At 51.8% G+C, this 14,462-nt stretch overlaps 1 protein-coding gene across 3 annotated transcripts in view; it reads right to left on the bottom strand.

The window, feature by feature from the left end:
- Positions 1-12,946, bottom strand: part of MICAL2 (microtubule associated monooxygenase, calponin and LIM domain containing 2) — a 223,587-nt gene extending 210,641 nt beyond the window's left edge. Inside the window, exon 1 of one of the 3 annotated variants that reach the window (XM_043580680.1) lies at positions 12,788-12,946. The gene's annotated coding sequence lies outside the window, so the exon portion shown is untranslated. The remainder of the gene's footprint in view (positions 1-12,787) is intronic. The other 2 variants (XM_043580682.1, XM_043580687.1) reach the window with 2 other exon arrangements.
- Positions 12,947-14,462: the final 1,516 nt, after the last annotated feature.

The following is a 14,462-nucleotide window of genomic DNA, read 5'->3' as shown; positions in this document are numbered from 1 at the left end:
CTGGCCCCGTGTCAGCCAGAGGAGGCAAGACTGGGATGAGCTGTGGCAACACGGCAGAGGGCAGAGGGCAAGAAGGCAGGTCGGTCATCTTGAACCAAGAGGTCCAGGGACATAAAGGGGCCCCGGGAAGTCTGACCTTGGTTTCTACTCCAAATGCATAGAGGCCTCTCTCAAAAAGAGGGGTCTTTAGACTGACAAGTACAGATCAACACGGAGATGAGAAAGGGAGCTCAGATCAGGGATGAGCTTGGTTTTTAAAATACACACATTTAGATACTGTCAGTGACTGCTGGAAACTCTTGCAGATGAGACGAATGCACTTCCTACTGCATCACTGTGGGGCAGCCTGGGGACACAGGAAAGCAGTCTGGGGGCCCTCTGGGAACTGAGACTATGTGATGTCAACCAGAGTTCACTTCCTTCTGTGATAGGATACTTGGTGGGAGATGGAAAATTGCCAATGGACGTGGCATATCCAGATTCAAGAAGACATCTGGCCAGAGGTCATAAAAGCAGTAAAGAGACTTAGGAAAGGGGCAGCCTGCACTGCCGTTCCCCAAGCAAGCTGATCAAAGATTTGATGTCTGAGGGGAGAGGTCTCTAGTAGTGTGCCAGAGGGCTCTCTCCTGATAAGCAATTTATCAGGATGTGGGTGATGCTATAGAAGGCACACTTTTTACCATTATTTTTTTTTAATGTTTATTCATTTTTGAGAGAGAGAGAGAAAGTATGAGCAAAGGAGGGGCAGAGAGAGAGACACACACACAGAATCTGAAGCAGGCTCCAGGTTCCGAGCTGTCAGCACAGAGCCGGACACGGGGCTCGAACACAAGAACCATGAGATCATGACCTGAGCCGAAATCGGATGCTCAACCAACTGAGCCACCCAGGCTTTTAATTTTTTTTTTTTTTTTTTTTTTTTTTTGGTAATGTGCTATAGAAGGTATACTCAAATAGGATCCTGAAAAAGCCCAAAGAAACATGGTTGCCCTGAAATTAACAAGTTGAAATTTAACAGAAATGGCTGTTCTGAATCAGATGGGAACAAAATAGGAGGCTCTGTATTTAAATTCTAAAGCCACACACGTTTAGGACAGAGGTGATGCTGCTTACCAACACCACACGTTAAAAAGATCTAGTCTGCGGTAATGTCAGTGAGTCAATGGTGTGATGTAGCTTCTAGAAAAGCTCATGCAATCTTGGGCTGCATTAATAGAAATAGAATGGCCTGAACTAAGAAGGTGATGGCTCCCTTCCTCTGCTATGGTCATACCACACCATGAATACCATGTATGGCGTGGGCACTACCTTCAGTGTATTAGAAGAATATGAACAAATGGGAGTTTGCTCAGAGGAGAACCACAGGGAAGGTAAAAAGAACTGAACCCACACCACAGATTGTTAATATGGAAGAAGATTCCAGAGAAAGTAAGAGGGCTGCCTTTAAATATGTTTTACTAATTAGAAGATGTGCATTCAGATGCACATTCTTCAATTATAAAATGTCTGAAAGCAGAATGTATCTTACAGCCCCTTAACATCTAATTAAGATTAAGAAATGGATCATCACTTTACCAAAATATAATAATGTATCAAAAGAGCCACAAAGATGGGGGAGTCAAAAAGTGAAATGCAAGAGTCAGAGTCCAAAACTGAAAATATTTTAGAAATGCCTTAACTAATTTGTTTTCCTTTAAAAATATTTTAATGCTTATTTATTTTTGAGAGAGAGAGAGTCCAAGCAGGGGAGGGGCAGAGAGAGAGGGAGACACAGAATCCGAAGCAGGCTCCAGGCTCTGAGCTGTCATCACAGAGCTGGACGCAGGGCTCGAACTCATGAACTGCGAAATCATGACCTGAGCCGAAACTGGGCACTTAACCGACTGAGCCACCCACATGCCCCATGTTTCCTTTTTATGTACATGCAAGTGTTATGGAATATAAAATTATGTCTAAGGCCTAAAAGGATTCTTTCAGTAAATATAAAAGTTTCTGACGGTCACAAAGCAGTGTTCCACAATTTAATTGGAAGCACTTTTTCTTTCTTGAAGGTACACAGAATAGTGGTACATCTTCCAAATGGTGGTATCACAGATTGGATTTAAAAACCGTATCTGCAGAGCTGACATGTGGAGAGAAAGGGGAGACTCATTCTCTGTGGCTTCAAGAAGGAAGCCTGAGACCAAATGCTGGAAGCTGCAGGGAGCCATCAAGGACATGACCGGGGGAGCCATCCAAAGATGGCCAAGGTCAGCTCTGACGTGCAGGCCCAGGCTGGACCACCACGGTGGAGAAATCAGTCACCGAAGGAACAGCCCTGCAGTTCCAAGGTCTAAGATGTCACCAGAAAGAGAAAGAAAGGCACCCCCATCTTTCTTTGCTGAACACACAGGTGCTTTGAGCCGTTCTCTTAAAAAGTTACTACTTAAAGGTAGAAGCCACTTAGGGATCAGTACCAAATGGGAGGCCAGAAGCCAAGAGGAGCCCCGCCCACATCTGTGCTCTCAGACTCCTGTGGGCCAATTCAGAAATAGGCTCGAGGAAGGGAGAGCCACCAAATGCGCCCACCATGTGCCGGGCACCATGAAGTGTGCCATGCACATCGCCCCATATAATCCTCACAGCCTCTCTGACAGGTGGATATTATCACTCCCCTCTTACAGAAGAGAAACTTGAGGCTCAGAGAAAGTAAGGGGCTTGCCAAAGGTTTTACACCTCTGAAGACCACCACCAGTGTGGCAACATGCTTCATGTGAAGGAAACTCCAGAAGTCTTGGTCGCAGAATGAATAAATGGAACAATTAATTGATCAGTCACGTCAATGAACCAATGTGGTCTCATATCGGTAGCACTGATACTAGAGAAAAGAAAGATGAAAGCTGGTTCAGTGCTCCCTACCCCCACCCCCCCAGCCACCCCCATCAACAGCTCCCATGGGCACTAAACTCATGTCATTTGCTGCTCACAGGACCAATTCATCCCATCACATACAGCCAGGGTGTTTCTAAGACGTCTATGGCAGACAACGGTGCCGGCAGCCCTGCTCGAATGCCAAAGCCTTAAGTGCACCAGATTGCCATGTCTCCCACCTGCCAGGTTAACACCAGAGTTGGAAGAAGCTCAGCCTCTGTCCCCTTCCCCACGGCCAGCTGGCCAGAGGCTGGGGGGGGGGGGGGGGGGGGGATCAGCCAAGCTCCCACTGTTCCAGCTGCCTGGAAACATCAAGCCAGCCACACCTGCATGCCCGAGCTTCCTCCTTCACCGGGAAAGTGACCTCAAAGTGTGCGCCAGAAACCCAGGGCGGCACCCACCTGAAGGGGATACTCAGGTGCTTGTGAGGCTACAAGCAAGGGAGACTCGGTCACTTCAGAGGCTGGCCCACAATGCTCCACGAGCATTGGACACCTGCACAAACCCCCCTACCCCACCCCCAGCACTGAGGCCTGGCCTGACTCTAGCCTTCCACGGCCCCCCAAGGCAGCTCCCGTGTTGCCACCACACGGCACCTCTAACGTGGCCTCACTCTTCCACCTTTCTGTGTGCTATACCGCTGGCTATCTCTGCTGTGGAAATCCTCTTTCCTAAGGCCCATCTCAACCACCAAGTGCCATGTCCCCTGGTTCCCCCACACTGTGAGGCTCTCCAAAGCACATTCCACACTCTACCTTGGTGGTTGGGCATCAGTCGCTTGTCTAGGCCACCTGTGTGCATTAGATGAGGGCTCCGCATCTGTCATTCAGCACGGCATCCCAAGCACGGCAGCCGCACGTGGTGCTCCAGAGCCCTGGCTGGGGTGCTCCACACCTGCCCTAGCAGTGTCCTATTTACAATCCTGATTGCCCCCTCCCACCTCTTCCCAGCTGACTCATCTCCTTAGGTTCAGCCCTCAGCTGACAGCTAATCAGAGATCCACTAATCTGTCAACTATCCTTCCCAGTTAAATTATGTATTCTTTTTTTTTTTAAACAAAGGTCCTCTGGAGACAAGGGCTGAAAACAAAGGTGGGAATTTTAGGCTCCAAGGCTCTGGGGGAGGTATTTTTGATAGGGAAATATCTTGCACCCAGCAGCTGAGCAAGCCAGTGCTGCAAGAGTATGCATCCTAAATTCGAAGCATGCCAGACTGAGAAAGGGGGTGGGGCCCCGTCCTCAAAAGGGAAGGCCAACTGCAATTAAAGCTGCCCAAGACAAACTACAGGAGGGATCACAGCCTGGCAGAAATGGTGGAGGGAGAACAGACTTGGCTCCCACCTGGCTGAGTGACTTTGAGCAAAGAACTGCCCCTCTCTGGCCTCTGCTCAGTACCAACAAGCCTCTGAGCCTCAGTTTCCCCATAAGTAAAAACCATGGTGGCAGGAGTGAGTGAGAACTGGATGACCTCAGAGAGCCCTTCCAGTCTGACATCCCAAGGTCCTGTAACTCATGGCCTCCCTCCTTCTCTCCCTCCCTCCTGGAAGGTATCACTTGAAACTACCCTAGTTCCACTCCCTCCTCACTTTGAGCCCCACCTGAGTCCAAAGGGAAACGTAACGATAAGATCTCCTTGCCAATAGGCAGGCAGCATGTGGGGACAGGGGGTTTCGCCACCACAGGTGGAGGGAAGGGGCAGAGCTGGGGCAGGTGTTGGTTTCTATGGACGTAGAAATGCTACTTTCATTCACGTCCCAGCCTGGAAAAAGACAGCTGGTCGCCTTTGCTTCCCTGACCTACCTTTTTAAGAGATTACAACCGCTTGCCAAATTTAAGTGCTGCTCTAAAATCAGGACATATAAGGTCTCTGCGCCTGGATCGGAAGGTTTCAAAATGGGGAAAGAGCTTGGAGGCAATCTAGGCCGCTTTGTGCAGCCATGCCAATTAAACATCTTTAAAAATAGCCTCTCTCTTCTCTTGCGCTGAAGATAAAGATGAAGTTTCAGCAATAACCAGACATATGCTAGGAGCTTCTGAAGAGATCACAACATAAACACCCTGGAGAGCAACCATAAACAGCCCAGAGCCCTCTCCAGGCAGCCAGCAACATCCTGCTCGCTGGTGGGGGTGGGGAGGGGCCCAGAAGGAGGTGGTGCAGAGAGGCTGGGCTCCCCAGGGCTTGAGGAGGTGGTGGGGAGGAGCTCAACTGGATAGAAAATAGAGAGCCAGTCCTCTTCTGCAGGGAAAGAAAAGCTCAGGAAGCCCACGGAGAGGATTTCCAGGAAGCCATCCAGAGGATTCCATGCAGGTGTCATTCATTCTGAAAATGGGCCGCTCCTTCAAAGTGGAAGTAAAGACCCCTTTGAGTGCTTACCTATCTATGCAGGGTGCTTCACAAATATTCCAATTTCATCTCTACATCTACCCCTTGAGATGGGTATAATGACCTCCTTTACATAGACTCAAATACACTAGTGTTCGTGGACTTGCCCAAGGCCCCATGGCTATGATTCGAACCCAGATCTGTCTTAGCAGGATGGTTTGTTTGTGCCTGTATCACCTGTATCCAGAAAAGGCCCCCGAGGTGTATTCTCAATGTCCAGGCTCTCTACACCCACGAATCACACACAAGGAGATTCCACAAGGGGAGAGGGGACACAGGAAGGGGGAAGGACAACAGTTAAGCTTCAGCTAATACAAATAACTGCTGGGGCTCAGCGGCCCCGTGGGCCCTGCCTCTTCACACCCTGGTTGCTTCCCAGCAGGTCCAAAGAGGAGCAAAGGGGAGAAACAGGCACAAACAGATGCCTAGATTCTGTCTGTGGGGGTCCACAAGAGGCTAGTGACAGCCAATGCCGTCGAGGAAGACGACTGAGGGCTGGAGGGCAGGAGGGAGAGAGACTTTTCATTGAATTACCTTTGTCCTGAGTGAGTATGGGACCATCATGTACTCATGTGTGTGGGGGCGAGTGCTGAGCATCTGTGTGTGTCTGTGTGTGGGCGGGTGAGTCATTTTTTTTAAGAGAGTCTGTGATGTCAGGTACAAGATAACAGACACACCCAAGATGGAGATGGAAACCCAGAGTGAGCAGGAGTCCTGGGCCTCCAACTGCCACAAACCTGGAATCCAGAGGAAGCTGGAGATCTCATCCAGAGTCTCCTCTTCCTTCACAACAGTCATGTCCTGCGGCTCCAGCAGAAGGCCGAGGAGCTCTCCCCCACAGCCCCAACCAGTTGCACAAGCCCCACAGGACACTCCCTGAGGAAGTGATACACCGAGTCCTCTCTCTGAAGTCTGGAAAGAGGCCTCCCCAATACCCCTGTCTATTCCTCTCTTCTGTGTCATCTGCTATCAGACCCCTACCTCCTTCAAGCAGGGGCCTCCTGACCTTTGTATCAAGCTGTGCGAAAGCCCAGCTGTCCTGACACATGGAGCCATCAGCGCTCTGACTTTACAGCGGCCATGAACTCCACACACAACACGTCAATACCCCCTTCTGCTCGTCCAGGATGAACAGTTGTCCAACAGGGTAGGTCAGCAGCTCTGCCAGCCCCCCGCAGGCCCTGGGCCCACTCTGCTCCAGGCAACAGCTCTCCTGGTGACCAAAAGGTCCAAGTGGCTTTTTCCTAGAACCTTTTCATGCCCCCTCCCCCGACACCTCATTCTCCTGGCCCCCGGTACAAGTTAAACCCCGAGATCCTGCAAATCTTTACCAGTCACCGTCTGCACTCAGATAAGAAGCCAAGGCCAGCCTTTCAAAGTCATGAGAGCAAAGAAGTAGTTTCCGTATCTGTTATAACACATCGATAGTTCGGCAGCAAGGCCAGAACAGGATGTTCCTAAACTCCCACTCCTGCCTCTGGCGTGGCTAGGCTTCTGGACTGGGTGTGTCAGGAGCTCATGCCCGAAAACGTCCCGTAAACCTTCTCTTGTGGCAGGTTGGAGAGCAAGAGCCACTGTCCAACTCTTTGCCACCCTCCTCTTGTGCCAGCAGGAAGGACATCTGCACTGCACATCCCTCACGGCCCGGAAAGGAGAAAACAACCTGAGCCCCAAACCAGCAGGAAATAAGTCCCGATTCTGAGACCTGCCTTTACGTGTGTATTCCCCAAAGAGAAATCTGACCAAGCCTTGGAAGGAATGCAGATACAGCCAGGCCAGGTTTTCCCAGAATGAGCTACAGTAATATCTAGGTGTGCAAAGAGCACAGAGCAATTGCATTTAAGAAACGAAATCACACCTGGCCATCAAAAAGGCTCTTCGTAGGGGACACAGAGGTGGACATTTCCTCAACAGCTGACAAAGAAGGGAAGGGTCTCAAACGTCAGACTCCATGGTGATCCAGCCTTGCAGGGAAAGTTTGTTTGTGATCAGAGGGCCCATGTCCCCTATCATCCCTGCCAGCTCTGAGTTTGTGAGACCAGATGATCAGTGCTTTAGGAAGGAGGAGACTTATCAGGGCACACCAGCCATGTTTTCTACCTCCGGCGAAAATGCAGGGAGGAAAACAGAAATGGTGGAGGGAGTGGTCAGCTCCCCCCCCACCACCACTCCCACCCACCACCCCTCCCAAAGTGAGGGGAGCAGGGTGTTTGACTGTCAGGCGCTTTCCCCAGAGGACAAGACAGGCCACTGGGGCCAGAAGCTTTGCCCTGCCTACCTTAACAACCATGTTATTTTGTGTTCCTCTGATATCTCAACCTCCCTGAATAAAAATGTCGAAATCAGAGCCTAACATTAGAACGATTTCATTTTAGGGAAACCAGAATGAAATTCTCAGGAAGGAAAGGGGGGGGAGGTCGAATGGGAGAGGGTGAGGCTGCGTGGGTTCTATGGCTGCCTGTCTCCTAAGCCCCAGATTTATTCCCTAAATGAGGCGGCCCAGGTATGTTAAGATAATGTCATAAAACAAAATAAGCAAATACCAAAATGCCAATGGCTCTGTGACCTTTTCCACACACATAGCTGTACAAAATGCATGTATAACTTTGTCCACCCATCCACGTTGAAGAAAATTTTTTAACTTTTTTTAATGTTTATTTATTCTTGAGAGAGAGAGAGAGAGAGAGAGAGAGAGCGTGCAGGGGCGGGGGCGGAGAAGGGGAGACACAGAATCTGAAACGGGCTCCAGGCTCTGACCTGTCAGCCCAGAGCCTGACATGGGGCTTGAACCCACGAGCCAGGAGATCATGACCTGAGCTGAAGTCAGACTCTCAACCAGCTGAACCACCCAGGTGCCCCGAAAATTCTCTTTTTTAAGAAGAAAAAAACCCCAAATATTTGGATTTTCCATTAGAAAATAAAATATTTTTAGTGTTAAAAATTTGAAGAAAATGCTAAAAAGACTACTAAAGATAAAGGGAAACAAATCGACTCTCCCATGGTTATCAAAAAAAAAAAAAAAGGACTTAAAAATTTTTAATTTTGTTATATTTCCACCTAGCAGAAAAGACTGTCTACGTGGGGAAAAAGAAAACAAAAACGAACAAAACAACAAAAACACGAAGAAGAAAAACCTCCTCATTCTGAGGGCTGTTTGCAGAGGGGGCACCTGCTGGGTGCATCAGACCATCTGGAGATTCGACAAGGAATCCACGAGTGACGCACACCTTTCCTTCCCTCCGGAGCCTCCAGTGTCCTTCATTAGGATTCCCACAAAGGTGCCAGAGGTGGTGCAAATTCAGACAAGACACTGAAAGGTCCCAAGCGTCCGTCTTTGGCGGTCCCAACCGGCCAGCTGCAGACGAAGAGTGACTTGAGAAGGCTCCACAGCTGGCCAGGTGTGGGGCAGGTGAGGCGGCTGGCGAAGGCACAGAGAGGAAGCGCTGCGCAGACAGAGGTGGGCAGAGGTCTCTGTGCAGCCCGAACACCAAGTGCCCGGGTGAGAATGCAGTGGTGCCTGCGGCTGACTAAGTAGGGATTCCAAGCCCTGGCAGAAATGACCTCAGAGCCTGTCAGCCCCACACATGATCCGGGGAGCCCAAATGCTGACCAGGGCACAAAGGCGGCCGTCTGGGCTCCCCACCACAAACCAGAGCGGCGCGGTGAGCCCAGAAAATAGTTCTCCTATTATTTCACGAGGTTTACAGACTGACGCTTGCTGGGGAAACCTCCACACGCGAGCAAGTCCTTTTATTTTTTTTTAACCTCTTATCTAAACACAGTCACAGGCAGCCACACGAGCCCGGGACGGGGTTCATTCACTCAAAATGCATTTCCTGAGTGGCTACGCCACTGGACGGATGCTCAGCAAGGCTCCGCCCCATCCCGGATGCCACAAGGGCATCCAGCACGGCACAGATGTGGATCCCAGTCTCAGAGGGTTTGGTGGCCGGGGGGAGGAGGTGGGCACATAAAACAGAGGGTAACGGCTGGGTAAAAGGCGGAGGGGAGACTGCTCCAGACTAAAATAAGCATAGAAGGACTAGCAACCAAATGCAGCATACAGACTTTGGATGCTGATTCGAACAGACCAGCTGTGAAGGTCCTTTCTGAGACAAGGAAATCCGAATACAGACAGATAAGACCAAAGTACTGTTAATTTTATTACATGCAGTAGCAGCAGTGTGGTTATGAAAGAAAACATTCTTTTAAAAATAGATCCATACTGGATTATATAGGGGCAAAATGACAGGATACCAGAGATTGGCTTTCAAATACTTCAGGAAGAAGGGAACCTGGGTGGCTCAGTTGGTTAAGCGTCCGGCTCCTGATTTCAGCTCAGGTCACGATGTCCCTCGCTGACAGTGCGGAGCCTGCTTGGGATTCTCTCTCTCTCCCTCTCTCTCTCTCTACCCCTTCCCTGCTTGCACATGTGCAAGCTCTTTCTCTCTCCCTCTTTCTCTCTCAAAATAAATAAATAAACTTTAAAATATAAATTAAAAAATTTAATTCAGGATAGAAGGGGAGAAAAGAGAGCGATGAAGCCAGCCTGGCATAATCTTGCTGACGATTGAAGCTAGATAATGAGTAGATGGGGCTCATTATACTATTTTCTCTCCTTTTGTGTCTGGAAATGTTCATGGATATTTTAAAATAGAGGACTGCAGTACATTATGGTGGATAGGTTAATGAAAACTGGTACAAAAGGCTAAGGCAATACTGAACAAAGGAGAACCAGGAAATAAGTGGGTTAAGTTTTGTGAGTGTTTTCAATGCCATGTCCTAGTGGGGTGGGAAGACTTGCTCACAAATAATTACAACAGGAGTCGGGGAATAGGAAGTACAGCAAAGGGAGATGCACATACCAGCCCTCCGAGTACAGAGCGCAGCCACCAGGCTTTCCTGCTTTCTTCGGTATTTAATTCACCACATAAGCCTCATTCATATAGATGGAGACCAGAATCCTAGCTTGGTTACTCACTAGCCAAGCGATGGGGGTCGGGGGGTGGGGGGAGGAGGAGCTCTAACTTGCCCCAGTCTCAGTTTCCTCATCTGTAAAATGGGAACTATCCCAGTATTCCCTTCCCTGGCTCTTTAAACAACAGATACTTTTAGCCCCGGCAGGGCTTCTAGGATTAGCAAACCTCTTGCATTCCTACCCTACCCTTCCGGCCAGAATCAAGGCTCTCCACCAACAAGGCAAGACCTCTACCCTTCAGTAGCAGGCAGTGAAAGGGGCAGGTCAGTGGTTGGGAGACACCCAGATGAGGGTAGGGACCTGGGTGGAGAGAGGACATGCCCCAATTATAGGCAGAGGGAGGGTTACCCAGCTGTTCCTCTGCTCCTTCCAGCTCCTGGGAATGGGCCTCCGATGACCACAGCTAAAACCAACCTTAGTCCATAAGATGCTTTTTACTAAAGTACAACTGGTTGGTATCTGGCTAATCATGATTTGCTTTTAAGGAGAGGGATGAGCAGAAAGCCTGGGATGTCTGGGACTGAAGGAAGGAAGGAGTCAGGGACAAGAGTGATGTCATTTTTTTTTAAGAAAGGTATGCTCAAGCTGAGGATCTCAATCATCTTACAACCATAACCTCAACAACTGCCCCCCAGCCCCGCCCCGGCAAATAAAACAAACAAAACTAGAATCAGATCTGGGGTAGAGGTTATTCCAGGTAATAGCCCTCCTAGACAGTCCCGGGAGCCAACTCTCAGGGGTGAGACCAAGTCAGTGGCAGAGGCACTCTCCGCCTTCACCCCCCAGATAACACCCAAACACCAGCCGCTAATCCCTCCCCATCTCAGCCTGACCAACACCAGCCACTCATCCCTGACTGGAGGACAGACTGAGCAAGCTGTCTGCAGGCTGAACAACCTGGGTTAAGCAGGGTCAGTTCAAGTGCGTTGCCAAAGCAGGAGCCCCCGAATCTTTGGACAGAATCTTTTCAGAGGCCACGAGGCTCCAATCAGCACACAGTGGAGGCGTGATTCTGTAGCACCTCACTTTCCACAGCCACAGGGCAGCAGGAAGAGTACTGGGTTTAGTTCTGGCAGAGCCTGGTTCAAATCCTACCTCAGCCACTTTCTGTGGGACCTTGGGCACTTACCCTACCTGAGACTAAAATGAGGACAGAAAAACAGAGTTTTTGGAGAGCAACCACACAATCTGCTGCAAAAGTGCCACAGGACAGGACCTGTCAGTAGGCACTTCGTAAATCTGCCTTCTGCCTGAAGGCAACTTCCTACTGCAAAAATAGTCTTCAGAATATCGGGGGCTTCCCTGGAGACTTGAGGCCCCCTTGCTGGGTTTGCCTCCCCTGCCAAGAAGACAAAAACAGAGCTGGCCCAGGTGCCAGAGCCCCCGGGCACATAAACATCAGAGGGCCAGCCGGCTACTGGCTTTCTTCCTGAGGGACCTGCCCAGAAGGGGGCCGGTTAGTGACTTCACCCTTCACTGAAACCACAGAAGACTATCGTGAGAAAGCGGGATTGACAGCAAAAGAGTCCACACACTGCCACCCCAAGCCCCCTAAGGCCTGAGAGGCTTCCAAAGAAAAGCTCTCTTGGCCTTAAGAACCAGGTTACAGAATTAACAATGTGGAAGGAGACACACGTTTACTCTGGTTTCAACACGCCTCTTCCCCATCCAGCAAAGGCGATTCCTTGCTCTGCAGGGAGGGAGGCCGGCCTAGGATAAAGTTAACCCTACCCGCTCCAGTCTGGAAGCCAGGTAAATGGTGGCAGGGACTTCGGGCAAGGCCCCACTTCCCCTCAGAGCCAGTCTGGCAACAGCACGGCAGGCGCGGCAGATGCCCGGTGGGGTGCTCCCGGACCTGGGTGCGCTTGGGCTGCGCCTGGGCTGCAGGGGGCGGGGGGGGGGGGGGGCAGGGTATGCGGCAGAGAGAGGACAGCGCCACGGCCCCCTGGCCACCTCCACCACCCGCCCCAGACTCAGTCCCAAACCCAGCCCGCAGGAGGCCAGGCAGGCCACTGACATTTGGCCCAACTTAACTTCCTGTTGTTAAGGAGGGAGGAGAACCGGGGCTGGGTAGGGGAGTGCCCAGTGAAGAGCCGGGAAAGAGCGTGAACAGAGCGGAGCCCAAATTATGGGAAAGCAAAGTTTGGGAATGATCTGCCCCGGTGGCATGCGGTACTACTGGCGCGTGGCGCCCACTCTGTGTTGACGTTGGGGGGTTTTCTAGGCTTAGAATTACAAGGTTTGGTTGTTGGGGAGGAGTAAGAGGTAGTTCGGGCTAGAGTGGCAAGTTTTAATTGCGTTCTAATCGATTCCGAGACCTATCGGGCAGCCCCGGCCTCCCTGGGGCAGGGCCACCTGCTTGCCGGGCTCCCCGAGGGGTGGGTTTGAGGCAAGAGATGCTGCGGCCGCACCTGACTCTCCCCGGCGCGGGCCAGGGCGCAGAGTCCAGGCTCGGCTGCCCACGGTCCCCACCCGCCCACCCTCCCTGGAGCCCGGTTCCCCACCCCACCCCCTTACCGAGATCCGCTCCGGCCGCCGAGCCTCGGGTTAGCTTCTGCGTTCGCCTCGAGCCGCGGACGCGGCGCTCAGGACCCGCAGGCGGCCTGCGGAGCTGGGAGCCACCGAGGCAGCCCCGCGCAGGCTTAGCCGGGCTAGCGCCTGCAGTTCTGCTCGGCGCGGCCAACCCGGCTGGTAGCCGCCCCCATCGGCGGCGCGGCCAATGACAGAGCAGCCGGGGGTGCGGCCCGCCCCCGACCCGAGGCCCGCGGCCAATGGCAGTGCGGCGCGGAGCCCACCCCCGCTCCACGCCCGCTCCGCCCCCATGGGGCCAGCTGTCACCGCGTATGCCGCGGGCGCACGTGGGCTGTAGCCTGCCCCCAGCGCGGGGAGCCCGGGGCGCTCCCACCCAGACCAGCGGAGGGCCAATGAAGGCAGGGCGTGATGGTGCTGCTAGATGAAAACCTGGGCGCTAGAACCTTAGTGTGAAGGAAGAGGCTGGGGCTGGGCCTCGGCTCCTTGGCTTGGGCAGCTGGAAAGCAAGCCTCAGCTTCCCCTTTTGAAAGTGCGGGAGCAGCATGGCACTTCCTGTAACGGTCGTGGACCTCCCTCCTTGCTTTGCTCCTTGACTACCCTGGGCTTCCGCAAACGCCCTGCTAGCTAATAGGCTCTTCCTTTCACCTGGACTGGCCTTGCTTCGAATACAGCTGGTGGGAAGAGGGAGGGTAGTACAGACCACCTGTGTTACCTTCGTCAAAATCACCGAAGCACCCTGTTCTCTTGGCTGTCAGATGACTACCTTAATCTCTGCTCTGCCCACGCTCCTGGGTTGCCCAGACCCCCTCAGCTCCAGAGGGCACCATCCACAGAAAATACAGTGTGAACAGCGTGGGGCCTAGCGAGGGGTGCAAAGCGACTCCGTAAGCGGTAAATACTACACATAGCTTGTGCAGGACTTCTCCAGTATAGCAGGGATCACGAAACAGGGATCCAAGGGGCAGGAGCCATGTCTTGGTCACCTCTGAGACCCAGGGCCTATCACTGGCTTGGCCCCAGGTAGGCATCAATAAAGGTTCTTGGAACTGAGCTGACCCGGGAGAGAACAGGCAAGCTTGGGCAGTGAGAAAACAGTGTTGTGGCTCCAGGCTGCTGGAGTTTCCACAGCACCGGACCACCCTCTAGAGATACCACGTTCCCTTGCCAGGCAAGTACCAACAGAACAGTTGGCCCCCATCAAACCCGGGGTTTATTTTGTTCTCTCTGCTCCTTACCAGGTGATCCTACTCCAGGCCTTTTGAGTTTTCCCAGGGATTGTCCTACCTGGTAGTTCTCTTGGCATCTTTCGAGTTCAATCAACTTCCTCCAAATAAGCCTCAGCAAAAGCCGCCCCTGCTCTGTGTGTAAAACAGCAGTGGCTCCCAGAGGGGCAGCTCTCCACTCAGAAAGAACTCCCCCTGTGAGGCCAGTTGATGGAGTGTTTTCTGGGCACGTTTTCTCATTGAATCCTGAGTATGGCTCTGTAAGGTACGTATCTTTATTATCCTTCCCTTTAACAGATGTGGAAACTGAGACTCAGGGAGGCAAAGTAACTTGTCAAGGTCACATGGTTAATAGGTAACAGAGTTGGAATTTGAGCCCAGAGCTATCTGATTCCAGAATGTGCATGCCTAACCACAGTGTGCTGGGGCCGCTACAG

This window comes from Prionailurus bengalensis, chromosome D1 (genome assembly GCF_016509475.1).
Source record: "Prionailurus bengalensis isolate Pbe53 chromosome D1, Fcat_Pben_1.1_paternal_pri, whole genome shotgun sequence".
NCBI classification, from domain to species: Eukaryota; Metazoa; Chordata; class Mammalia; order Carnivora; family Felidae; genus Prionailurus; species Prionailurus bengalensis.
Note: the sequence above shows the minus strand (reverse complement) of the source record. Positions and strands in the feature narration are given on the sequence as shown.